The sequence below is a fragment of the Nicotiana tabacum genome, chromosome 11, assembly GCF_000715075.1.
Source record: "Nicotiana tabacum cultivar K326 chromosome 11, ASM71507v2, whole genome shotgun sequence".
NCBI lineage: Eukaryota > Viridiplantae > Streptophyta > Magnoliopsida > Solanales > Solanaceae > Nicotiana > Nicotiana tabacum.
The window spans coordinates 14,243,584-14,267,426 of NC_134090.1; positions in this window are offsets into that span (position 1 = coordinate 14,243,584).

The following is a 23,843-nucleotide window of genomic DNA, read 5'->3' on the forward strand; positions in this document are numbered from 1 at the left end:
CTAACAGAAAGGTTCGGGATGTGTCCTACATGGTTGGTGAGAAGGTTCTGTTGAAGATTTCACCCATGAAAGGTGTTATGAGATTTGGGAAGAAGGGTAAATTAAGTCCTCGGTTTATTGGGCCTTTTGAGCTGCTTAAGAGGATTGAGGAGGTGGCTTATGAGCTGCGATGCCACCCAGCTTAACGAGTGTGCATCCGATATTTCATGTTTCTATGCTCCGAAAGTATATTGGCGATCCGTCTTATGTTTTGTATTTTAGCACGGTTCAGTTAGATGATGATTTGACTTATGATGTGGAGCCAGTGGCTATTTTGGAGCGTCAGGTTCGATAGTTGAGGTCAAATAATATAGCTTCAGTGAAAGTGCAGTGGAGAGGTCGGCCTGTGGAAGAGGCTACCTGGGAGACCGAGCGGGAGGTGCAGAGCAAATATCCTCACATATTTGAGGCTTCAGATATATTTCTTGACTCGTTCGAGGATGAACATTTTGTTTAAGAGGGGGAGGATGTAACGACCTGGCCGATCGTTTCATGATTTATCGCTCCATTTCCCCCATTTCTACTCCTTATTGTCTTGTTCAGCTGTATTATGTGTTATCAGGTTGGTTGGTTTGGGTTCGGAGAGGTTTTGGTAAGGTTTAAGACACTTAGTCTCTTTTGAGTAGGCTTAAATTGGAAAAGTCAACTGGATGTTGACTTATATGAAAAAGGACTCGGATATAAATTTCGATAGTTCGGACAGCTTCGGGAGGTGATTTGGGACTTAGGAGCGTGATCAAAATGTGTTTTAGAGGTCCGGAGTAGATTTAGGCTTGAATTGGCGAAACTGGAATTTTGGCATTTTCCGGTTGATAGGTGAAATTTTGATATATGGGTCGGAATGGAATTTCGGCAGTTAGAATAGGTCTGTCGTGTCATTTGTGATGTGTGTGCAAAATATCAGGTCATTCGTACGAGGTTTGATAGACTTTTTGATCGAAAGCGGAATTTGGAAATTTTGGAATTCTTACGCTTGAATCTGATGCTAATTTGGTGTTTTGATGTTGTTTTGAGTTTTCCGAAGGTTGGAACAAGTTTGAATGAGGTTATGGGATATGTTTGCATGTTTGTTTGTGATCCCGAGGGCCTCGGGTGTGTTTCGGGGTGTTTGAACGGATCATTTCATGTTGGAAAGAAGTTGCAGAAAAACTATTGTTGGTGTTGCAGGCTTTTGGCCTTCTCTTTTGCGATGGATGTGCCGCATTCGCGAAGGGTTAGGATGTGAGGCATTAGAGTTGGCCTTCGCGTTCGCGAAGGTGGTCCCGCATTCGCGAAGGACTGAGGTCAGCGGTCACCACGTCCGCGAGGGTTTTTCCGCGTTCGTGTAGAGGAAAGGTGAGCAGCTGGGGTTCTGAAGAGTTGTTCTTCGTGTTCGCGAATTGGTAGTCGCATTCGCGTATAGTGTGTCGCGTTTGCGATGAAGGAATAAGTAGTCACCATAAGTTTGTGCTTCGCGAACGCGAGGCATTAACCGCGTTCGCGAAGAAGGATCGTGAATCGCTGGGTAGAATGTTTAAAAGTCCATTTTCGCAATTTTTTGCCTAAGTTCACCATTTTTGACTCGGTTTTGGAGCTTCTTGAGGGAGATTTAAGATGAAATCAAAGAGAACTTTTTGGAGGTAAGAATTATGGACTTAATACTCGATCCTATTGTGATTTCTACCTTATTAAACATGAAATTTGGGGGATTTGAAGTCTAAAATTGGCGAGTTAGGGCTTGGAAATTGGAGACCTTAATCTAGGGATTTGAGAGGTCATTTGTGGTCAAATTTTGGTATTCTTGGTATGTATGAACTCGTGAGAGGATAAGGATTCCATTGATGTGACTTTTATCAAATTTCGATACGTGGCCCTGAGGGTCGGACTGGGCCAATTTTGGGATTTTTGGTATAATTTGATTATTTTCGCATGGGCTTCGTTCCCTTAGCATATTCTAATGTTATGATTCTGATTTTGGGTAGATTCAGCACAATTTGAGGCCGAGGCGAGAGGCAAAGGCGACGCGGAGTAGTATTTCATCCGGTTTGAGGTAAGTAACCATTGTAAAACTGGACCCGAGGGTATGAAACCCCGGTTTTTCATATTGTTTTTGATAAATGAGGTGACGCACATGCTAGGTGACGAGTGTGTGGGCGTGCACCGGTAGGGATTGTGACTTGGTCCATCTCATAGTGACTATTAAGCTGCGTATTTGATTTGAAATCGTATGATATCCCGTATTTTAGAGATTGATATTATATTTTGGGTTGTATGCCATGTTTGGGGCCTTGTGCCGACCTGTTTAGACCCTTAGAGGCATTTTTACTATTTTCCTCACTCTATTTGTTTTGAAAGCATATCCTTAGTCAGGTTTTAACTGTTTATTGTTTAAATCCAGTTTTATCACTCTACTTCTTAATATGTGAAATCTGTTTGGGCTAAGTTCCCTGATTTCCACTGATATGCCCGAGTGGCTGTAAGGTTAATGACTAAGAGAGGTTGAGGACCTAATGGTGAGGATTATATGTGTGTGTATATATATATACACATACATATATTATGGATTGGGCTGTACGCCGCAACGGTTATTATGATTATTACTGTTAAGAGATACTATTGAGCCGAAGTGCTAAGTGTGAGTACTATTGACGAGAGCTGAGTCACGAGTGACTGAGAGGCTTGCCCGAGAGGCTATATTTATGAGTGATACCTTGCCCGTGGGGCCCATTTATGATATTTTGTTGCTTTCACTCTCCTTTTTATGCCGAGCCTCTGTTGAAAACTGCTAAATAAGTGTTTTCGGAGTATTTTTAATTGAACTGAAGTTTTTACGAGATGATTGGCTTTTTAAATTGCAGAATTTGATCTGAAATTTCTGTTGAAACTTATTATATGATTTTTACTGCTCGTCACTGCACTCAGGCCTTATTTACTTTAGTTACTTACTGAGTTGGCATATTCACGTTACTCCCTGCACCTTGTGTGCAGATCTAGGTGCCCGAGCAGCAGAGTGAGGGTCCCCAGCACTCTCAAAGTTTACCGAAGACTGCAAGGTAGTTGCACGGCGTTCGCAGCCCTGCTTTCCTCTTTCATATCTTAGTTTTATGTATTTTTAGACTTATGATGTATTAGCGAGTCAGATTGGGTTGTATTTAGAGGCTCTTGACTTGTGACACCGGATTGTTGGGCTGTGTTGGTATATTTTTGTACTGTTTTCTGCACATTTCAGTTGATTTATATATTTCTTATGAAAATTCGAGACTTAATCAATTTTAGAAAATGGTTTTATAAAAAGAATTCACTGTGGTTACTTGTTGGGTTGGCTTGCCTAGTATTGTGATAGGCGCCATCACGACCGGGGTATTTGGGGTCGTGACAAGAACTAAAAATGCAATTGATAATGGAATAAGCTAATCAACGATTAATCCACATCATATACACATACAACCAAATTGACTCCAATCACCTATGCAAATGGCAATAATTAAAAGAAAGGAGATAAATGAAGGTATACCTATTGGATTCCAATTAAAAAGATAGTGAAAATTTTCGGGGAGCATAGAGCGGCTAATAGGCAGCTGATCAAAACGTGACCTTCGAGAAACAAAATCAATCATACATTAGTGGATAGCTCTCGTTAAGAGCTTTTTACTGATGTGAGTCTCAACCGTAAAAGAGGACGGATTGATCAAGGTCATGAAGAAAGATCGAATGGCGGCTAGGGTTTGGTTATGAGATTTGAAATTTGAGATATTCACTAAGTTTTTGGTAAAACCTATTGGCGGGATAGTCATGGGGAAATGATGGAGATTATAGGGTGAGAATTTGGGGTTGATTGGTGCGGTGCCGCTTCCATGGGCGATTCTTGGCGCGGCTTTAGGCGGTTGGTAAGAGAGTGAAAAGGATGAGAAAGTGAGAGGTCTCAAGGGTTTAGAGGAAAGCTTGTTCGGACAGTTATATGGATTTGGGAGATCAGTTCTTAACCATTGGATTTCAGAGATCGAAGGGTTGAGATTGAACCAGTCAAGAACGATGTTGTTTTGTTACTAAAGGAACTAGTACGGGTATTGGGATTGGGTTGTGGTGGAATGTGGCAAAATTGGACTTAAAATAATCGCCCAGTACAATTTTTTTTAGCTTAACAACCATTCTCTTTATTTTCCTGTAATGACCCGATCGGTTGTTCAGAGAGTGTTATCCCTGTTTCCCCGTTTCTGCTTCATTATATATGGTTCAGCTATATTATGTCGTGTTAGGTTGGTTGGCTCGGGTTCGGAGCATTTTTGGAGAGAAATGAGACACTTAGTCCCTTAAGTTGGTTAATAAGTTGGAAAAATCAACCGGAAGTTGACTTATAGGTAGATGATCTAGGATTTTTTTTATGGTTTGGATAGCATCGTTAGGTGGTTTTGGACTTAGGAGTGTGTTCGGAATGTTATTCGGAGGTCCGTGGTAGAATTAAGCTTGAATTCGTGAAAATGGATTTTTGGCAATTTCCGGTCGGCAGTGGAAAATGAGATATCGAGGTCGGAATGGAATTCCAAAAGTTGGAATAGGTTCTTAGTGTCGTTTATGATTTGTGTGCAAAATTTTAGTTAATTTGGACGTGGTTTGGTTGGTTTCGGCGTCGTTGGCGAATTTCGGATTTAGAAATCCTTAGGCTTGAATTTCTAATTGATTTAGTGTTTTGATGTTATTTTGAGTGTTCCGAGGGTTAGACTAAGTTCATGGGATGGTGTGTGATCTAATGGAAGTTGGAATTTGGAAAAATGAAGCAAAAAGGCTATTGATACCCAATTTTCCCTATATATTTTTATATGCATAAATACCTTTGAAATAGCATATATATGCACATATAAGCATGCACAAGGTTTTATAAATTTTCCCATAATTTTAAGGATTTAAGTTGTTTTATTTCCTTCCCTTTTATTCATAAAATCCCCAATAATTATTTCCCAAATTATTGTTATGATAATTTATTTATTTATTTAATATCTATACTTATGCCAAAATATGGTTAACATATTCTTTTTATGCATTTTAATAATTACATTTGCTATTTTTAAGCTAAATTGCATATAATTGCAATGTTAGACCATTTAATGGATAATTATATTTTATATGCGTAAAATTGGTCCCTATATTTTTAAAATGATAAATATATATTTTAAATTATTTTGGTACATAAACTTATTTTTCATAAATTGTGCATTATTTATTATAAATTAAATAGGGGAGAATTGGCTATTTAAATTATAGCCAGATTTGGTTTTCAATTGTAAGCCTAAATTGAACCCAACCCCAGCCTAATTTCCTACTAAATTACCCAACCTAGACCCTATATACACTTACCCAAACCCGGAACCCATTTACCCGATCCAACCTAAATCAATTCCTGGCCGTTGATCTCCCAGATCAATGGCCCATATGTTTCCTTTTCTTTTTTAATCCCTAAGACCCCCTAACCCTACCTCATTTCCAAAAGACCGCAGCCCTCAGATTCTCTCATCTCCTCTGTTCTCTCAACCTAACCCTAAACCCCTTTCAACCGCCTCCCTTCTCTGGTCTTCTCTGGTGACCACCCTTCAACCCCAAGCCTCCAATGGCTCCTCCGTTGCCTTGCTCATCTTCTCTGAGGCCTTCAAGGGCCCTGGGCCACACCGACTTATATCTAGAGTTTGCTGTTTTGGCTGTTCATGGCTACTCCGGTGTGATTTCGAGCAAAATCGCACTGTATTTGTTACGATCTTTGAAGTTCTAAACAAGTTCTTCATCTCTATTTGGGTTTCCTTTGAAACCCTAATTTTTGGTTGCATCTCTTAGATCTGTGCTATTTTTAAACGATTCAAGTCTTGTCCTTCTATGTTTTGCACTGTTCTCGAACTTCTTTTGCAAAAATCATCAATTTCAAGTGGTTTTACTTTCTTTTAAAGTTAGGTTTTTTCGGAACTTCTTATACACTTTGTTTAAATCGGTTCTTCATGTTTTAACTTCTATCCTTTGCATATCTTGACTGATTCTATGTTTTTACTCCCTTTTCAACTCGCCTATGTGGAAAACCTTAATTTCTTAGTTCCCATCTTGCGTTTCTGGGTTCTGCTTGATAACGTGTTTAGTAAATCCGTATGTTTCTATGATTTTATGATTTTTCCCTATGTTTGCTTGTTAAGGTTCTTAATTGTGGTTATCCCTGCCTATTGTGTGAATTTGCCTTATTTGGTTCACCAATGTTTCAAATTCTTCACTTCTTCTACTTGTATCATGCTTAGCTTACTAATTCATACTATGCTCTACATGAATCCCTAATTTTATATGTGATTCTTATCCTTCTCGACCTCTTAGGGTTCTGATTTTGCTTACAATGTGCCTGTTCTTATAGAATGGTGCTCAATCTATGCTACCTCCTATTCTTGCATCCTTGAATCTTTGTGATTGATTTTTCACTAATTCCTCGTGTTATTTCTGCTGATTTTTACCTTGTAGAATGTTTTTTGACCTGATTCTATGGTCAATCATGCTATTAATTGATTTCTTAAGACTTTTCTTGATTGAAATATGCTGAACCTAGCCTCTATTACCTATTGTGTATTTGTACTATGCATAAAATATTTCCTTATTTGTCATGTTCAGCCTTATACGATTTCTTTCCTTACTTGTCATGTGTCTATGACCGTTTGAGGTTAACTCCTCAATTAAAGGGAGTACTTGCCTTCATTTTTTGATTGACTGATTCTGAGTTCCATAATTACTAATGGACTTTGATTTTTACTTATTTACTACCTGCTTTCAAACTATAAGTACCCTAGTCTTTCATTAGCACAACAAACGAACTCTTGGTTCAATAACTATTTCTCACACTCAAACTTTTTGTTCTTTCTTTTGTACTACTTGCTATTGCTTTAAGTTAGGCGGCTGCAAGCTAAGGCTAACCATTATGTTCTCTTGTTCTTTCATTCTGCTCATTGTCCTCTTTACTGGTATGTTCTAGTTTCAATTCAAAGTCCCAATAACAATATGATTTTCTTATTGCTTCAATTCATTTTGTTTCTAGTTTGCTTCTATTTGTGGTTTTGTTGTGAAACTTGTAGTTGATGGTTACATTATTAGCATGTTATTATGTCTTCCCCTTCCTTGAGATCAGTCCACTCCCCTTATGTGTGTTTCTAAGCATGTCTTACCAATCATCTCTTACTTGTTATGTGTTTACCACTATGAATCCCCAAATCCCTGTCACCCCTATAAGTGATCTTGTTCTTTGTGTCTGGTTTTGTGACTATGCCTAGTCAGCTGTTTCTGAGCATGTCTATACTAATTCCTAGACGCTTGATTATGTGCTTGCAATCAAGTGTTCCATGCATCCCAAACCCCATGACCCCTGTTTGTGACTACTGAATTTACTTTGGTTCTGTGACTACTAGCTATGTACAAACCTGTCCTAAGGTGTTTGGACTTCTGTTCATTTCTTCAATCTCTTTCCAAACAGTCTCTGTTGTTTTACTACATTACTTTCAAACAGACTTCCTCTTTTAATACAACTTTTTACTCAAACCTCTCAACTTGTGTCAATCACTTTTACTCTACTCTTAGTCAATAAGTTCTGCCCCCTCCAGTATGTGTACTGCCTTGGGATCCTCTTGAGAACCTTCTGAACTCTGGCATACTGAGGCTGGCACTTCCACACTGAACTTGTTCAATTTTTGGTTACCAAGTCTAGGTGTAATCACTGCTCGGGATCCTTGAGATCCTTAGGGAACTTTGATGCAATTAGACTATGTCATTGTCTATGGAATTGAGGCATTTGAGGAAATTGGAGGCTTTGGGAAATATGGGCCTAATCGGAGGCTCCCTATAGAATATCTTCTTGATTTTTCTTTTACTTATGTAATTCATTCATTGGTCTGTAATAACTTGTAAACAGATATTGGGGTATTTAGTGTAAAAGGGTGGGTAGATACATGTTTATGGGGTAATTCGGGTAGAAATCATGTTCGTAGGACTTTACATTTAATCTGATTGTTTTACCAAGTAGAAATCATGTTTATAAGGCTTTACATTTTGTCATGTTTAGAAACCATGCCTATAGGTTCCAAATAATCATGCCTTCAAGGTCTTAAAATCGGATTAACTAATAGATGCCATGCCTATTTGACTTAATTCAGATTCTGTTACAACAAGTGTTATGTATGTTTCCATGCCTGCATGTCTTTAAAATCAGCATCAAACATAGATATCATGCCTATAGGAAATCATACTCGAATTCCTGCCTGTTAATCTAAGCTAGTCTGAATAATTTAACTTAGTCCTCGCTTAGTTTATTTCTGAATTGGTTTAACTAAGTATTCCATATTTCCTAAAACGAGTCTTTTAAAACTGCCTCAATCTCATTAGATATCATGTCTATAGGTGTTACAAAAAATCCATTTCAAAACCAGCTTTGTTTCGCTATACAAATGTGCTAATCAATGCTCCGCGTATAGACAAGCCCTTAGGGCGTTTTTAAAACTACATTTCTGAAAACTGTTTCTATTGCTTAATGTTTTCTGATCCTAGCAGACTTTAAAAAATCCATAGGCAACTGCTAGGGTCACTACTCCTGAGTTTCTAAAAAATAAGTTGTTTGTTTCTGCATATTCACCTAGATATCCTGCCTTAGGACAATGTCTGATAAAAGCACTTAATTGTGCTTGAGTCGTGCTGTTATGTGCTTATTTGAGGAGGAAATTTTGAGCCTTTAATTGCTTCTTTCTATGTGCTGAAAGTCCTAAGTGTTTTGCTTGTCGCCTTAGAATTTTCACCTTTTAAAACCTTAGGGATCCGTTTATAACCACCTATAAGTAGAGGTCCTAACTCCCTCCAGGACCATTAAGACGGGACGGGTAGCAGCACGCAATAGAGATTGCTGACCAAACACTCACTTTGCATGACCAATATGGGTATGGGAAGGGTAGATATGGGATATGATGACTACATGCTAATGTCACATGTAGACCTTCATTGAGGAGTGTTTACCAGACATTGTGTGGGGTGATCCTATAGGATAACCAACCTAGGACCTGTTGATACCCAATTTTTTCCTGTATATTTTAATATGCAAAATACTTTCGAAATAGCATATGTATGCATATATAAGTATGTCCAAATATTTTATTATTTTTTCTTAATTTTAAAAGATTTTTAAATCGATTTATTACCCTATTTTATCCATAAAAACCCAATAATTATTTCCAAAATTAACTTTTTGGTGATTCATTTATTGGATTCTCATATTTATGACAAAATATAAGTAATATAATTTTTGCATATTTTTACAAAGTCATTTAGTATTTTTAAAGTTAAATTGTATATAATTAAAACATTAGCCTCTTTTAAGATTAATTACGTTTATATTCATAAAAATTAGGTCTGGTATTATTAAATAGTTATGTGCTATAAATCATTTTGGTACCTTTAATTTATTTTCAGAAATTATTTTACTCTTGTTTGTATTTCAAATAGGGAAAAATGACTATTTAAATGTTAACCCATTTTTCATTTCAGTTTTAGCCGGATTTGGCACCCCAATTGGACCTAATTTTAAACCCAATTAACATGACCCAATCCCTATTTGAAGCAACCCACGACCCAATTAAATAACCCACCCGAATTCCCTTTTAATCCCAGCCGTTGATCGCCTAGATCAACTGCTCACATTTGCCCCTTCCTTTTTTAACCTAAACTAACCCCTAAACCTAATCATTTCTCACCTGTAGCCGCCTTTGAATTCCCCCACTCTCCCAATTCTCTCTCAAACTCCCTCTCAAACCCTAGCCGCCGCCCTCAGTTACCACCTGAAAATCTCCCAAATCTATGGCCTCTGAAGGCATGTATCTACCTCCCTTGGCTCCTACATGCCGGATTGCTATGGTTTCAAGGCCAGACCTCGAAGAAGTTTGGTCCATACCTTGGTGATTTCAGTTTTATAGCTGGCTCCGATCATTTTCGACCTTACTTCGGCCAACCATGGCCATTGAAGCCTGACTCTCGACTTCTCTGCTTAAGATCGATGATTTTCCAAGCCTTTCTCACCATCTGGGGTTCTTTCGAAACCCTAGCCTTTGAGGTTCTTCCGATTTATTTAGATCTGTGTTTATTCTAAACTTCTAAACGCTTTTCTCAATGTTTCTTTCAAAACTTTGCCTCCAAAACCCCTTGTCTTTTCCGATTTAGGTTTTGTTAAAGTTGTTTTGAAGCTTTCTCTGATTTTTAACATGTTCTACTGTGTTTCTTTATGTTGTTCTTCTGCTGGAGTTTGCATGTTAAAAGTCTTAGTTTCTTTTGAGGTTTCTGAATCTACTTTTGTTAATATTTGTCTGATTTACTCGTTTTCATCTCTAGAACTCGAATGATGGTGAAAACCCTAAAATTTGGGGTTCAGTCGAGTTCTGAGGCTATTTGCTATGTGATTTACTTGGTCGTCATGCTCTGAATTCGATTGATTTCAAAACCCTAACTTCTTTGGACCTATTCGAGCTTCTGAAGCTGCCTCATCTGTTGCTCGACTAGATTCGAAATCTTTTTGTTTCATCCTCTGTTTCTTTATATGATTTTGACTTTCTTGGAACTAGACTACAGTTTTCAGAAAAGTCTTTTTACTTGAGCCCTTTGCATGCTATTTGATACTCTCTCTTTTCTTTATTACTGAGTTACTAAGATTGACCTATGTGACTACCATGTTTCGATAGTCTACTACTTACCGACTTCGTGATTGCATGACGCTTCTCTTTGTCCTAAATTCAGCCTTGCATGCCTAATACTTATGCACTCTTTTATATGCTAAATTTCCCTATGAAATAACCTTCAATTTTGGACTGATTTCAAACCTCCTTATGTAATTTTGATTGCATTCATCTGTTAAGTGATTGGCTCTTTCCTTGTTTCTCCTTACTGATTCCCCTGTTTCTTAGGATGATTTGAAAACTTTCCTTAGACTTTCAATTCTCCCATTTCTGACTTGGTTTATTTGTTTATTCATGGGAACCCATGGCACTCTCCTTAAATCAGTGATTTTGAAATCCTTGACTCCCTGATTTGCTATGTACTGATTTTCGATTATCTCCATATGCTGCAACTTTACTTTGTTTTCTTACCTTATTTGGCTAACCGAGTATTTCAAAGATTCTTCCCTTAATTAAACCTCTATGCACTTACCCCTAATTGTCTACTCTGCACCTAATGCTTACTTGATTTCCTTCCTTAAATGTTTTCTGCCCATTACCGTTTGATTTCAACTCCTTAATTAAGGGAAGTTCTTATACTGATTGGATTTTAATTGGTACATAGTTCCATAATTAATGCTAAGCTATGATTCTTGCCTTATTTTCTACTTGTTTTCAAACTATAAATACCCTGCTCTTTCATTAACACAAACACACACGAACACTCTGAGTTCTAAAATCACTTGCACTCAAAAAATACTCTCTTCTGCTTTACTACTTGTATTGTGGCCTGTTTTCAAAGTTCTGCTACATGCCTTTACTATATTTTGCTTCTCTGAACTGGTATGTTCTGATTAAGATTTCAACGTCACAACAATATGTTTACTTAGTCCTTTAACCTGTTTGTCTGCCTACTGCTTGTATTTAATTCAGTACTTATTTTAGCAATTCTGCCTATTCTGAATTTATGATGTATCCTAAACCCCTACCCCAATGTGTTTGGTACTGATGGCTTGTTTGGGGCATGTCAGTCTTGAGTATTGCTGTCTATGACTCAACCTCTATGTCACCACTATATGTTATGTATTCTGGTTAATTTTGTAAGCATAACAGCACTCCATATTGCTGTGCATGCCCAAAATTAACTAGTGCCTAAGTATATAGGCTCTTTGCAAGCTCCCAATCCTTGAACCCCTTTTATGTGAAGTTATTAATTTTGTAACTATTTCCCAATACCTCTTTGCTCTCCTTTACTTCCTTAGTTCTTAAAATTCTATTTCTGCACTTCCACTCTCTCTTAGACTTAAGTTCTGCCCCCCTCTTGTCAGCCTTGCCTTGGGACCCATGAGCTCCCTCTGAACTTGGATACTTGAGGGCTGACACTTCCACACTGCACTTGTCCCTATTCTGGAAATACAATTTGGGTGTGAGCATTGCCCGGAGTCATATTGAGTCTCTTAGGGAACTCTGACACACTCAAATTGGAGAAAAGCTTTGGATCAATGGTCTTTGAGTTGGTTTATCTCGTAACTCAGAGAGGAAGTCAAGAATCAGGCCTCCTCTGGTGGTGCATTCTTGGTATTTTTTCTGTTCTGATGTAGTAATAAGTTGTAATAAACACTTGGGGCTTTTAATAAGTGTCCAAGTTCAGAGGGAGCCCATGGGTCCCAAGGCAAGGCTCACAAGAGGCTGGCTAGTGAAAAGGGTGGGTAACTATGCATGCAAGGGTAGAAAACATACCTATAGGGTGTTTTAACTCCGACATATTCAAACTTCACATAGAGACCATGCTTATAGGATACTTTTTCAACTTCACGTAGAAAACTTGCTTATAGGGTACTTTTAATTCTGCATATTCAACTTCAAACCTGCCTATAGGGTACTTTTAATTCTGCATATTCAAACTTCATTTAGATGCCATACCTATAAGGTTTAAAACGAGTAATGCATAGAAATCATGCCTATAGGGTTTCTTAAATCAATCTGATTCGCTTTCATCCGCAGTTAATGTTAGATAACATGATCCTAGGAATTAAAGTCGGTAATAATAGATACTACCACCTGCAGAACCTGTAACCAGTTCAGTTTTTTTTTGTTCATTCTGCTTCTCTTAATAACCTAATTCCCTCGCTTAACAAGGTTTAACAAGCATGCTTATAGGATTTCGAATAATTTATTCCAAGCTTCTACTATCTCATCACCTTTTAAATTCGGTAGATATCATGCCTATAGGACCCCGTGTAAACACTTAGGCAAGCCTTAGAATAATAACTGTAAAACTGAATCTGTTAATCACTACAACCAGCAGGCAGGCCTGATTCGGATTTCTTATCTGAGTTATGCAATAAACTAAAACTGCCTCAACAATCTCATCTCCCTCTTCTTTAATGCTTTTCAATCAGACCTAAGCACTATGTGTAAGACATGCTACTTTATGTGTTTGTTCGAGGAGGTATACTTGAGCCTATATGCTTATGTGTTTCCCCTTTTATATGCAATATGTGTTTTTGTATGCCGCCTTAGAATTTTTACCTTTGAAACTCCAAATAAGTCCAACATCCTTCCCTTTTAGGATTAGTAGTCCTAAGTGCCTCCGAAATTGATAGGAATGGGACGGGTAATAGCATGCAATAAGTAATTGAGACCAATCCTCACTTTAATACCTTAACGGGGTTGGAAGGGTAGATATAGATATGATGACCACACGATAATGTCACGTGTATCCCCTCATCGAGGAGTGATTACTGGACGTTGTGAGGGCTGATCCATATTTTCAATAAACCTAGGACCCCCTTTCCTTTATTCTTTATTCTTTTAGCAATTTAACGCCTTATTCTAAAAAATCAGCTTTTCTAATTGTTCTTTCAAAACTTGTTTACTTTCAAACCATTATGTGTTGAAATCCCCTATTATTTAAGCCTTATTTGCTTATACGTTAATTGCACCTCAATTCACAATAATTGTCTAGTCGGGAACCACACTAGTGGATTCTGAGGAGTGCCTAACAGCTTCCCCTTAGAATAACTTCAAGACCTTACCGTATCTCTGTTTATTCAAATCGAACTCTTTTGGTGTCCTAATGCACCCTAATCATTAGGTGACGACTCTCCAAATTCAAACCCAGTTCCCAAAAGGAATGAGTTGTCTCTCCAAATGTCATAAACCCAATTTCCGCTTAGGAAAAAAAAGGGGGCGCGACAACATGTCGACTCTGTTGGGGATCTTTAGGCTTTTATCATTTCAGACTTTATTGTGGATTTATACCTCTTTATGTGCAATTACTTGTTTATTTCTTTTAAGCATTCAATTCTCTTTTCAACTGCAAAACTGACTTGTCTTCTTTGTTTCTTTCCTTACTACTGTTTTAAATTATGAAACTGCTGTATTTACTGCTTTCTTAACGTGAAAATGCATGCCAACATGCTTCCTATTATTGCATAATCATGCTCAACATCATATTCCACTCGTGCCAAACAAATACCATAGCAACGCTTATAATGAGTGGTTGCGCTCTTCCGATATTATCACCCCTAAATCCGGAAAAGGCATATTTGCGGTAAAACCAGTCGATCAACGGTGTAGTCGATGGTTCTGTGCCTTTCCCCCTTGAGTTGTCTGCTCAAGGGTACCAGTCTGAAACCCCATAGAATCCTTACTCTATTTAAACTATGCATGCATCATGGTCAAACCTAGCCTAGTCAGTTATGTTGTCCACATAATGACTCTTTAAGATAGCCTTGTCCAAAGACCACTAGGTTTTCCCAAAACCCAAACGGACACTACCACGTTCTGTGCATTAATTTGGAGAACTAAATGTTTTCATGCTAATTGTTGATATTAAATAGTCAAGTCTGGTGGGGGTATGGCCTTAACCCTTTTGTTTTCAAGAAAATGAAGAATGAGGTCCCCAGCTTCGGTATGGTTAGCACACCCTCACTTTTGCTAGACTGGTGGAGGAGTTTTCCATCAAATAACCAAATCAATGAGTGGAAAGAGAGGGCCGCCAAAGCTAGCGAAAAGTTGGAATATCTAGAATACAATCTGCTGGAATTGGAAGGAAAAGTGAGGAAGAGAGTCACCGACTGCCAGAACGCTGAGGAAAACGAAGGAGAACACTTGGCAAAGGTATTTTTACTGGTGAACCTACGCGAACTAGAGGATTTTATCAACGAGAGCATTCAACCTGAGGAAGGTCCTTCTGGGACCAAATAGATAGGAGTTTTCTTTTGCTTTATGAAATGTAGCCAATGGCCATTAATGACATTTTATTTCTTGTGTCGATTTGGGATCCGTCTACTTTTATCAATAAAATGAGGCATTTAGCATTTTAAGTTCTCCAAATCAATTTTTCGCTAGGCCTATCTCGGGCACAAAGAGGTCCTCCATATTAGGACATGATTTACATTCTTGCGCTATGTGTTTAAATATCACAACATTTTCTTATAATCCTCGCTAACTTGTTACCTTTTTACTTTTATTTTATTATTCCCCTACCCAAAAGTTAGTTCGTGCACTCTAGCAACATCATCCTATTCCACGAGATCTAGGGGCCCTCCACCCACTCCTCCTCTTAGTCCTGTCAAAAACAAGAACAAAGGCAAAATGGAAGATTTGAACAACGTCAGAAGGGAGAATGCAACTGAACGGGTAAAGGCCACCAATGGTCATGGTACTCAAGTTCCTAAGGAAAATGTATCCCAACTTGAACAGAAATTGTTGAAATTCCAAGAAGAGCTCGATCAGGTTCGGAATCTAGCAAGCTTGTCATTTTTCCTTAGCACCCCGGATATCACCTTTCCCAATACTCAAAACCCTACACCACCTCAAAACATCCCAAAGCAACAGAATCATCCCGCTCCCCACACTATTCCACCAAAGACCCAATGCAATACTTGCCATACCCCAAATAACACTCTGCTACTCATCCTAGAACTCCAAAACTCCACAAATGACCACTTTCACACCCATCATAACACTCCCATCTACGTGGAGACCATACCACACTCCACCCAACCCCTCTCAAGCACACCCGAGTCTGACAATAAAAACTTGCTCATCAGGAACCTGGATGCGGAACTTAAGAAATTGACTAGCCGGATTCAAGGCGTTGAAGGAAGCAAGGTAATTGAGGGACTGTACTATGAGGATCTTTGCGTACAGCCCGATATTGAACTGCCCGAGAGGTACAAACCTTCTAAGTTCGAGATGTTTGATGGTACAGGGTATCCAAGAGTACATTTTAGAACATACTGTGACAAGCTGGTTGAAGTAGGGAAAGACGAGAGAATCCGCATGAAGCTTTTCATAAGGAGTCTGAAAGGAGATGCTCTATCTTAGTACATTAGCCAAGATCCGAAGAAGTGGTCAAGTTGGGTAGGCATGGCGTCCGATTTTATGGATAGGTTTAGGTTCAACACGGAGAATGCGTTGGATGTGTTCTACATTCAGAATCTAAAGAAGAAACCTACAGAAACATTTCGCGAGTATGCTACTCGCTGGAGGTCCGAAATTGATAAGGTCAGACCTGCCTTAGAAGAGGAATAGATGGACAAATTCTTTGTTCAGGCTCAGGACCCGCAATATTATGAAAGGTTGATGATGATTGAGAGCCACAAATTTTCCGACATTATCAAGCTGGGCGAAAGGATCAAAGATGGCATCAAAAGTGGTATGGTTACAAACTTTGAGGCCTTGCAAGCTACAAATAAGGCCTACAGGATTCGGATCCCGATGGGTCTATCGGGTTGATCGCAGAAGGTGATAACCCAAAGAAGCCAATAGTTACTCTTAATCCGATCGTGGTCCAGATCCAACCCTTGGGGAACACCAAGGTAAATATGTCCATGCCATTTGAGTTTGAAACAACGCATCTACAAAGAAACCAATGCCAATTGAGGTTGAATTCGTGTCTCCAGCGATTGAACCTACGTCATTCAAAGTTGTAGTTTTTCCACCCAAGGCCCATACTCCATTCGGAGTAAAGATAGCCATGTCGATACCAGTGGTCATGTCGACCATGACACCATTCCATACAAAGGCCATACCATAGGACTATACAGCCGAGGCAAGGAGGAAAGGCAAGGTTAGGTTCGAGGAAACTGTTGCCGCACAGGATATGATGAGAGCTGGTAGGATCTATACCCCGGAACACCTAGCTGAGTCAAGCAAGCAGGCCTCCAATCGATCGCCCATCATTGAGACGGGTCCAGATGATCTTTGGAGAAAGATACAGGCCAAGGAATACTCGGTCATCGACCAATTGAACAAAACACCGGCGCAAATCTCCATACTTGCTTTGCTACAAAATTCTGAGGCACACAAGAATGCTCTGTTAAAGGTGCTGAGTGAAGCATACGTTCCAAGCAACATCACTGGCGGGGAAATGGACAACATGGTCGGACAAGTATTGGAAAGTCACAAAATTACTTTTCATGAAGATGAGCTATCGCCTGAAGGGTTGGGACACAACAAAGCACTGCACATCACTATGCAATACGAGGACTAATTTATCACCAGGATCCTGATCGACGGGGGTTCCAGTCTCAACATTTGTCCACTGGTAACACTCAAAAAGTTGGGTAAGGGACTGCACGAGATAAAGGATGAAGCCATCAACGTGAAAGCTTTCGACGGTTCCCAAAGGTCCACCATTAGGGAGATTAGTCTGTGTTTGCAAATGGGGCCAACTTGGTTAGATGTTGATTTCCAAGTGATAGACGTGCCGACATCTTACAATCTACTGTTGGGATGGTCATGAATTCACACTGCCGGAGCCGTAGCATCAAAACGGCATCAGGCAGTAAAGTTTGAATGGAATCACCAGGAAGTGATCATTCACGGCGATGGTAGCAATCCTATATACAGTCGCCAGACCATTCCATCAATCGAGGGGAGAAAGAAGCTGGGAGGAGAGACTTACCATCACATCGAAAGGGTAAATGTTATTGACAAAGACAAATGGTGGGATAACAAGATCGAGAGTATACTAAATTGGAGTGGGTACGAACCTGGCAAAGGGCTCGGCAAGAACCTCCAAGGAATCTCTAAGCCCATAAAGCTTAAGAAGCATGGCACTACTTTCGGTCTGGGATATGAGTACACCTAGGAGGAATTCAACAACTGGTCGCCACCGTGGAACGGTCCTTACTATCCGCTGGAGCAGCCAATACCATATTTGGAGCACACTTTCCAACTGGTAGATGTTATTTATGGGTCAGAAGAAGAGAAAGCACTGGCAGCTGTGAAAAACTTGTTCTTAGAGGACAATGACATGTATTGTTGTGTTGTTCTTGAGGAGGAAGGGGAGGAAGGCCCTTCCGTATAGGCTGTAAGCAGAGGAGCACGCCTCAATAACTGGACCATCAGAACAACCAGGGCCCGACGAGCCTTGGGGTAGCAAGGCTAAAACAAGCACTGTTTTGATTTACTAAAAGATTTTTATTTTTCGCATGTTTTCAATTCCTGCAATAAGATCTCCAATGTTCAAAACAATTATTATGCAATTTATCAAAGCATTTTGACTTTTCTTATGAATCAACACTTATTACTATCGTTTTCTTTCATTACTTTACTTATACAACATTACTATTACTTATCTTGATGAACCGATGACTGTGACATGCAACGAGATAACACAAACAAACGGACATAGATTCAGAGGAAGATGACATACCAGAAGAGATTGTTGAAGAAGTAGAGAATTTCGAGAATAGACCTAAGTCCAACCTGGACGAAATAGAAGTTGTTAACCTGGGAGATGCAGAAAACGTCAAAGAAACACGAATCATCGTCCACTTATCACCGTCAAAAAAGAAGGAATACACGAAATTTCTAAGGGAACATGAGGACATATTTGCCTGGTCGTATGATGATATGACTGGTCTAAGTACGTCTATTGTGGCTCACAAACTTCTAACTAATCCAACATGTCCGCCGGTAAAGCAAAAACTTAGGAAATTCAAGCTTGATATGAGTCTGAAAATCAAGGAAGAGGTCACTAAGCAGGTCAAAGCTAAGGTTCTCAGGGTAGTAGAATACCCGGCATGGTTAGCCAACATCGTTCCAGTACCAAAGAAGGACGGGAAGGTCAGAGTCTGTGTTGACTACTGGAATCTCAACCGGGCCAGTCCGAAAGATGGCTTCCCCTTGCCAAACATACACATCCTGATTGACAATTGTGCCAAGCATCAGTTGCAATCATTTGTAGATTGTTTCGCTGGGTATCATCAGATCTGGATGGATGAAGAAGATGCTGAGAAAACGGCTTTCATTACACCATGGGGAATGTACTATTACAAGATGATGCCATTTGGGTTAAAGAATGCAGAGGCCACCTACATGAGGGCCATGACTACCATTTTCCATGATATGATACACAAGGAGATAGAGGTGTACGTAGATGATGTTATTATCAAGTCCAAGAAAGCCATTGATCACATGGAAGATTTGAGGAAATTTTTCAATAGATTGCATAGGTAGAAAACCTGAAACTGAATCCCGCAAAATGTGCATTTGGGGTTCCTGCCGGAAAACTATTTGGGTTTATTATGAGTCGTCGAGGAATAGAACTAGATCCATCAAAGCTCAAAGATATTCAAGAATTGCCACCGCCAAAAAAACAAGAAGGACATGATGAGTTTCTTGGGAAGACTCAATTACATCAGCCGGTTCATAGCACAGTCTACAGTTATCTATGAGCCAATTATTAAGATGTTAAAGAAAGACGCCGCTACCAAATAGACTAATGACTGCCAAAAAGCTTTCGACAGAATCAAGGAATACTTGTCGACACCACCCATCTTGGTCCCGCCCGAGCCAGGTAGACCTCTATTACTCTACCTTACAGTATTGGATAGAGCTTTCAGTTGCATTTTGGGACAGCATGATGAAACAGGGAGGGAAGAGCAGGTCATTTATTATCTCAGTAAGAAATTCACCTCGTTTGAGGCCCGGTATTCTCTATTAGAACGCACCTGCTGTACTTTGACTTGGGTAGCTCAGAAGATGAGGCGCTACTTCTGTGCTTACACTACATATCTCATATCAAGGATGGATACTTTGAAGTACATCTTTCAGAAGCCCATGCCCACTGGCAAGCTATCCAAGTGGAAAATCCTATTGAGTGAATTTGACATTGTCTATGTGACTCAGAAGGAAATCAAGGGATAGGAACTAACAGATAACCTTGCTGAAAATCCCATGGACGGAGAATACGAACCCCTGAAAATGTATTTTCCCGACAAAGAGGTATCGTTCATAGGAGAGGACATTGCAGAATCCTATGATGGTTGGAGAATGTTTTTCGATGGAGCAACAAATTTCAAAGGAGTTGGCATAGGAGAAGTCCTACTATCGGAAACCGGTCAACATTACCTGGTGTCTGCCAAACTCAGATTCCCGTGCACCAACAACATGGCCGAATACGAAGCTTGCATCTTAGGGCTCAAGAAGGCCATCGACATGAACATTCAAGAATTGCTAGTGATTGGGGATTCAGACTTGCTTATACATCAGGTACGAGAAGAATGGCCAACCAAGAACTCCAAGATACTCCCGTATCTGCATCATGTACAGGAATTGAGAAAGAGGTTTATAAAGATGGAATTCCAGCATGTTCATAGAATCCAGAATGAGTTCGCCGATGCATTGGCTACTTTGTCATCCATGATACAACATCCAGACAAAAACATTATTGATCCCTTTCCAATAAAGATCCATGATCAGCCAGTTTATTGTGTCCATGTCGAAGAAGAAGCAGACAGAAAGCCCTGGTTTCATGATATCAAGGAATATTTGGCAAAAGGCGAATACCCAGAACTTGCAAATCCTACTCAGAAACGTACACTTCAGAGGTTGTCCAACAACTTCTTTCACAGCGGAGGAATCCTATATAAGAGGACTCCTGATTTGGGGTTACTAAGAGAAGCATCCAGCCTACTAGAGGAAATTCACGCTGGGATCTGCGGTCCATATATGAACGGTTTTGTCTTAGCAAAGAAGATACTCCGAGCTGGTTACTTTTGGATGACTATGGAAACGAATTGCATCCAGTATGTCCGAAAATGCCACCGCTGCCAGATACATGCAGACATGATAAAGGTACCTTCAAAGGAGCTTAATGCAACAAGCTCACCATGGTTGTTCGCCACTTGGGTAATGGATGTTATTGGACCAATCGAGCCTGCCGCCTCCAACGAGCACAGGTTTATCCTAGTAGCAATCGACTATTTCACCAAATGGGTCGAAGCAACATCTTATAGAGCAGTGACTAAGAAAGTCGTGGCAGACTTTGTCCGCGACCATTGTTTGTCAATTCGGTATTCCAGAGTCAATCATTACTGATGATGGATCCAATCTCAACAGTGACTTGATGAAAGCTATGTGTGAAACTTTCAAGATCAGACACAAGAATTTTACAGCCTACAGGCCTTAGATGAATGGAGCCGTAGAAGCCGCCAACAAGAATATTAAGAAGATATTGAGGAAAATGATAAAGAATCATAAGCAGTGGCACGAGAAGTTATCATTTGCTTTATTGGGATATCGCACTACAGTCCGCACATCAACTGGGGCAACCCCTATATGCTGGTTTATGGTACAGAAGCCGTCATTCTAGCCGAAGTAGAAATTCCTTCCCTAAGGATCATACAGGAAGCTGAGCTCGATGACGCAGAGTGGGTGAAAAGTCGTTATGAGCAACTAGCCCTTATAGATGGGAAAATAATAAATGCAGTTTGTCATGGTCAACTTTATCAGAACAGAATGTTCAGAGCCTTCAACAAAAGATTCAAGCCGAGACAGTTCACACCGGGGCAACTGGTGTTAAAGAAGATTTCCCGCATCAAGATGAAGCAAAAGGGAAGTTCTCTCCCAACTGGCAGGGTCCGTACATGGTTTACCGGGTCATGACAAGAGGAGCCCTCATACTTGCAGAAATGGACGGAGAAGTCTGGCCGAAGCCGATCAACTCAGATGCAGTCAAGCGTTACTATATGTAATCTTATGCTTTCCTATATGAGGTAAATTGAACTACGCCTGACCTGATTCCCATTTAAGAGGGGATACATAGGCAGCCCTATGGGTTCGGTCATAATTCAATAAAATTTCCATTTTCCCCCGCAATTGGAAACTGGGGTAGAATTTGAGAAGGACCCTCAAAATTCCAAAGTTGATTTCAGCCAATCATCGCAAGCAACAGTCAAAAACATCAACCCATTAAACTGGGGCAGAATTTTGAGGAGGACCCTCAAAATTCTGTAGCAAGAGAGGTTGCAATGTCCTAAACCACGTCATAGTTATCGGTTCATCTAAAAAATTATTATTATTATGTCATATTTTTACTAAATCATGCATGTCTATTACTGAAATTGCCTTGTTTAGCAACACTACCCCAATGATACATACAATATCACCAGTTCAAAGCCGAGCAGGTCAAGCAGAGCCAGCAAGGGATACGAACTAACCGCCCCCTTTTTTACAAAACTCACGATTTTTTGGATGCAGGCACTTGAATTGCAAAATCATCGAATATACTATACACTCACGAGACAAACACTGTTCAGGAATACAACTCTCAGAACCATTGCACTTACTCACAGTTGTTGTCCGCACATAACAGTGTCCCCAGCAGGCACAATATCCTCAGCAGTTACAATATCGCAATTTGCTATTAGCTAAGAAAGTTCTATTACCATTTGCAATCTTATTTATGCATAAGGCTACTATTCTGCCTTCTGAGGTTAAGATCTACCTCCATCTGCATTCTTGCATTGCATAAGGCTTCCATTCTGCCTTTCGAGACTAAGCTCTATCCCCATCTGCATTCTTGCATTGCATAAGGCTACCATTCTTCCTTTCGAGGTTAAGTTCTACCTCCATCTGCATTCTTGCATTGCATAAGGCTACCATTTTGCCTTCCGAGACTAGGCGTTGTCTCCATCTGCATTTCTGCATGGCATAAGGCTACCATTCTGCCTTCCGAGGTTAAGCTTTACCTCCTCCTGCATTGCATAGGCTAAAATATCGCCACCTCTACATTTCCATGGATGAAAGATCACCACCTATCATTCTGCACGGCTGAAAGATCACCACCTCTACATCTGCGTGGCTGAAAGATCGCCACCTCTACATTTGCATGGCTAAAAGATCACCACCCTACATTTACATGGCTGAAAGATCGCCAACTCTACATTTGCATGGCTGAAAGATCGCCACCTCTACATTTGCATGGCTAAAAGATCGCCACCTCTTCATTCCGCATGGCGAAAGATCACCACCTCTATATTTGCATGGCTGAAAGATCGCCACCTCTATATTTGCGTGGCTGAAAAATTGCCATCTCTACATTTGCATGGCTGAAAGATCGCCACCTCTACATTTGCATGGTTGAAAGATCACCAACTCTACATTTGCATGGATTAAAGATCGCCACCTCTACATTTGCATGGCTGAAAGATTGCCACCTCTTCATTTTGCATGGTTGAAAGATCGCCATCGCTACATTTGCATAGCTGAAAGATCGCCACCTCTACATTTGCATGGCTGAAAGATCGCCACCTCTTCATTCTGCATGGGTGAAAGATCGGCACCTTTACATTTGCATGGCTGAAAGATCGCCACATCTACATTTGCATGGCTGAAATATTGCCACCTTTTCATTTTGTATGGCTAAAATATCGCCACCTCTTCATTATGCATGGCTGAAAGATCGCCACCTCTACATTTGCATGGCTGAAAGATCGCCACCTTTTCATTTTACATGGCTAAAAGATTACCACCTCTACATTTTGCACAGTTGAAAGACCGCCACCTATTGCATTTCATGGGCTGAAAGATCGCCACCTTTACATTTTGCACGGCTAAAAGACCGCCACCTATTTCATTTCATGGGCTGAAAGATCGCCACTTATCGCATTTCATGGGCTGAAAGATCGCCAAATTGTCCAAAGGCATCATTGTTCGGAGGCATCATTCTCATAGCCAGAGAACGCCATGCCATGGCCTGAGGACCCCTTTTAATCTTTTGCATATCATTATTCAAAGGCATCATGGTTCGGAGGTATCATCCTAAAATATAGGTAATATAATTTTTGCATATTTTTACAAAGTCATTTAGTATTTTTAAAGTAAAAT